The following is a 4,841-nucleotide window of genomic DNA, read 5'->3' on the forward strand; positions in this document are numbered from 1 at the left end:
CCCAAGCAGATCCATCAGCCAGCAGGAGGCCTGCAGACTATACCCCTCTCGTGGCCATTCGCAGTCTGGGGGCTGGACATCTTGGGCCCGTTTCCTCAGGCACCAGGGGGCTACCGCTACCTCTACGTCGCCGTGGACAAGTTCACCAAGTGGGCTGAAGTAGAGGCTGTCCGCACCATTCCCGCGGGTTCCACGGTCAAGTTCATCAAGGGCATCGTGAGCCGGTTCGGGGTGCCGAACCGCATCATCACGGACAACGGTTCGCAGTTCACCAGTAACCTCTTCAAAACATACTGTGCTAACCTTGAAACACAGATATGCTACGCTTCGGTGGCACACCCCCGAAGCAACGGCCAGGCCGAGCGAGCCAACGCGGAGGTCCTGAGGGGCCTCAAGACCAGGACGTTCAAGAAGAAGCTGGAGGCCTGTGGCAGAGGTTGGTACGACGAGCTTCAGTCCGTGTTGTGGTCCATCCGCACAACCGCGACCAAGCCGACTGGAGAGACCCCGTTCTTCCTGGTCTACGGAGCTGAAGCGGTCCTCCCTCACGAGGTCAGACGTCGCTCCGCGCGGGTCCTGGCGTTCGATGAGGCGCAGTAGGACGCCATGCGGGGGATGGACCTCGTGCTGGGGGAGGAACGTCGCCGAGAAGCCGCGCTACGAGCGGCGAGGTACCAACAAGCACTGCGGTGATATCACTGCCACAACATCCGCCCCAGAACTCTCGAGGTAGGAGACCTCGTGCTCAGGCGGGTTCTCTCCAGGGAGGGGCTGCACAAGCTCTCTCCCATGTGGGAGGGCCCGTTCAAAGTTGTTCATGTTTCCAGGCCCGGCTCCGCGCGCTTGGAGACTCAGGAGGGGGTGCCAGTCCAGAACGCATAGAACATCCAGCACCTCCGGAGGTTCTACCCCTAAAAAGGCCCGGAGCCTGTGAAGAAGGCGAATGCCTGTGAAGCCATCGCGTTTTGGAAAAGGCCCGGAGCCTGTGAAGAAGGCGAATGCCTGTGAAGCTTTCGCATTTTGGAAAAGGCCCAGAGCCTGTGAAGAAGGTGAATGCCTATGAAGCTGTCGCGTTTTGAAAAAGGCCCAGAGCCTGTGAAGAAGGCGAATGCCTGTGAAGCTGTCGCGTTTTGGAAAAGGCCCGGAGCCTGTGAAGAAGGCCAATGCCTATGAAGCTCGCCGCCCGTGACACTCTCACGTAATAATGAGTTGGGGCTGTACACGCCCCGGAATCTCAGGAGCGCCGGCCTCAGGCCCTGGGGCTCCCTCCCACGCCCAGTGGCAGCACTTAGCTCCGCGCTGGTGAGAAGACGTCGAAGACTAGATTAGGTGCCGGACGCGGCTTTTCATTTGCTTTCCGCAGTTGGCTTGCTCCTTCTCATTCGAAGTTTTATTGAAGTTGTTGCCGTCTTTGCCTTGTGGTTCTTCGACTTTTCACTCTCCCGCCTCGATTTCTCTTTTGCAAGGCCTCGCGAGGGAGGGGGACAGCCGAGCGCCCTCGCGAGTGTTCCTATCCTAGTCATTCAAGGGTTTCGCGACCTGGGTCCATTACAGGAGCACACCTCCAGTCGGTGCCCCACGGGCACCACGACACGAACACAGGGCCTGGGTCGGTCGCCCCCCACGGCTGGGGCCGGGAACTACCCACGCGCGGCACATAGCCGGAAGGCACGATAGCGGAAGCAAATGATGATTAACGGCAATAACCCAAACACGCCCCCGCGGGGCTCCACACTATTGTCTTTTTGCGCAGGAAAAATGAAAAGAAAGAACAAATCAGGCGCAGCTCACCTCACACCGGCCTGCAGGGAGGACTCGAGTCGCCCACGGGGCTCAGGCAGACTCCCTCTCACGCTTCACCAGGGCGCGACGGCGGGCAGGCACGCCACCACCTCCCAAGCAGATACGACGGCGTGGAGGCTGACCGCGGCCACCGCTGGAGGAGTCGCCGCTTCAAGAAGAACCGGAGAAGCTTGAGGAATCCTGAGCGCTGTCCTCTCCATCGTCGTCGGAGCTGGGTTCCCGGCCGCGGTCGTCGTCCTCAGGGCAGCACCCCGCGCGGCGACCATCCTCCCCAAACACCCTCACATAGAGGGTGGCATCGCCGTCAAACTTGAAGTGCAAGGTGCACCGACGGGGCCATGAAGAAGAAGGAGAAGCATGGGAGAATGAACTGGAAGGGCGCGCGCCAATCCGTACTTATAGCCGGCGAAGGCCAACCGTCGGCCCCCACTATCACAGGTAATCATGACCCGCTTTGCATGCATGGACTTGTCCAATCCGTGCAGTTGCCGAGGCGCCATGGGGAAGTGGAGACGCCCACGTCCAATCAACCGCCCGCGGCGCCCAAGACCGCAGGCTATTAGGGCCCGTGGCGCTTCGCTCTTGCCCTTCTGCCTCCTTGCACGGCCAAGTCCGGGCGCGCCTTGGGCCCGGGGGCTACTGTCGGCGTTCTGGGAGACTTGCCTGCCTGCGGCCTGCGGCGTGGCTCAAGGGGGGGCCCAGCACGGCCCATCTTCATCAACACAGACCCAACACCCTCGCGAGGGGCCAAGCCTCGCGGGGCGGACGACACGGAGCTTCCTCAGGCACGGCCTCATCAGGCTGGCTCGCGAGGAGGCGGAGAGATCAAGGCGGGGTACCTCACGAGGTGCCCGTGACGCAAGCCATGACGACCAAGGGCGCCAGGCGGGTGCCAGCCCGCGCAGTGTCCTCCTTTCCTCTTTGGTGCAAAGGGGGCAAGCGCAGCCGCGGAGTACCAAGGCATCAGGCAAAGGTTGCCATTTCAGTGCAACGAGACCAGGACCAGGAAGACTGCAAGACGGAGGTCATCGTGGAGCCCAGGACGGCGTCACCACACGAGCTTTGTGCAGGCGAAGACTACTTTTCTCAGGGTAGCTAGTACTAGTTGTCCCCCTTCAAATTAGCCCGCCATTGTTGGCTCCCTTCCCGCTCGATATTTGGGAAGAGGACCAGGGCCTCTATAAATAGGTCTAGCCACCCACAGAAGAGAGGGGGTTCGATCAGAGAGAGAGAGAGAGAAGGGTGGCTGAACTCCTCCCAGCAGTTCATCGCCCCAGCCAAGAACAGACCCTCGCGAGGTGTTCTTCCTTGTATCATTCATCATCATCAGCCCAAGAGGCAATCCACCACGCCACACACTGGAGTAGGGTATTACACCACAACGGTGGCCCGAACTAGTATAAACCATGTGTCCCTTGTGTTGTTCTTTCCATAGCTTAGATCTTAGCGAGGCGGAGGGGTGCAGGTAGGTAGGAAGCGAGATCTCCGCGCGCACCCCAGTGTTCGAACCTCAAGGGTCTGCCGGAACCCAAAATCCGACAATTGGCTTCGCAATTTTGGAAAAATTCTCGATCAATCTCCGATAGTATCCTGCGAGTCCAAGAAAACTACGGATCTCGCTAACTGAAGTGGGTGCCAACCATTCAGTGACTGACTGAACCTTGGTAGGATCTACTGCTACACCTTCTCCTGATATAACATGTCCAAGGAATCCGACTTCTTTCAACCAAAACTCACATTTGCTGAACTTGGCATACAACTGATGTTCCCTGAGTTTCTCGAGAACTAAACGCAAATGCTCCTTGTGCTCCTCCTCGTTCTTCGAGTATACCATTATATCATCAATGAACACCACAACAAACTTATCCAAATATTCCATGAGAACCTTGTTCATCATGCTCATGAAATAGGCAGGGGAGTTAGTCAGTCCAAATGACATGACCGTATATTCATACAACCCGTACCGTGTGGTGAATGCTGTCTTTGGTATATCCTTCTCGCGAATCTTCAGCTGGTGATATCCTGATCGCAGATCGATCTTTGTAAACACCTTAGCTCCTTGCAACTGTTCAAACAAATCATTGATTATCGGCAGTGGGTATTTGTTCTTGATCATCACCTCATTCAACGCACGATAATCAACAACCATTCTTAGAGTCTTATCCTTCTTCTCAACCAAGAGCACTGGGGCTCCCCATGGGGATGAGCTCCGTCGAATGTAACCTTTCTCCAATAACTCCTTGATCTGCTTCTTAATCTCCTCCAGATCATTTGCAGGCATCCGGTATGGTCGCTTCGATATAGGCCCGATGCCTGGCAACAGTTCTATCAAAAACTCGATGTCTCGATCCGGTGACATGCCTGGTAACTCCTCTGGAAAAACATCTGGGTAATCCTTCACTACAGGCACTTCCTCCCGAACAACTCCTGTGATGGTATTTACTTGGCTACTCCTAGGCGCATGTCTAGATACATACTTGATCTTTTTTCCCTCCGGGGGAGTGAGACAAATTGATTTACTAACACAGTCAATGATTCCTCCATACTTTGACATCCAGTCCATGCCTAATATCATATCCAATCCTTGTGACTCCAAAATGATTAGGTCTGACGGGAAAACATGGCTACCAATGGTTAAGGGTATCTGGTCACACCATCGACTAGCCATATACTCTGCTCCAGGTGAACTTACTAACAGAGGGGTCCTAAGGGTTTGGGTTGGTAGTTTAAACTTATCCACAAATTCCCTTGATATGCATGAATGCGATGCACCAGTATCAAAAAGAACAAGGGCGGTAAAAGACTTAACCAAAAACTTACCAATAACCGCGTCTGGCTGTTCTTCAACCTCCTCCATGTTAATGTGGTTCACTTGTCCTTTGTTGAATGGATTAGGCTTATTCCCAGCGCTCCCATTACCGTTTCCATTCTTCGCTCCAGGGCAGTCTGTGGCATAGTGTCCAGTCTTCCCGCACTTGAAACAAGTAACGTGGCTCAGGTCTCTCTTGGCGGGTGTGGATGGATTGGGGCGGTTCTGA

The sequence above is a fragment of the Triticum urartu genome, chromosome 1A (assembly GCF_056163025.1).
Source record: "Triticum urartu cultivar PI428250 chromosome 1A, HENAU_Tu73, whole genome shotgun sequence".
Classification (NCBI taxonomy): domain Eukaryota; kingdom Viridiplantae; phylum Streptophyta; class Magnoliopsida; order Poales; family Poaceae; genus Triticum; species Triticum urartu.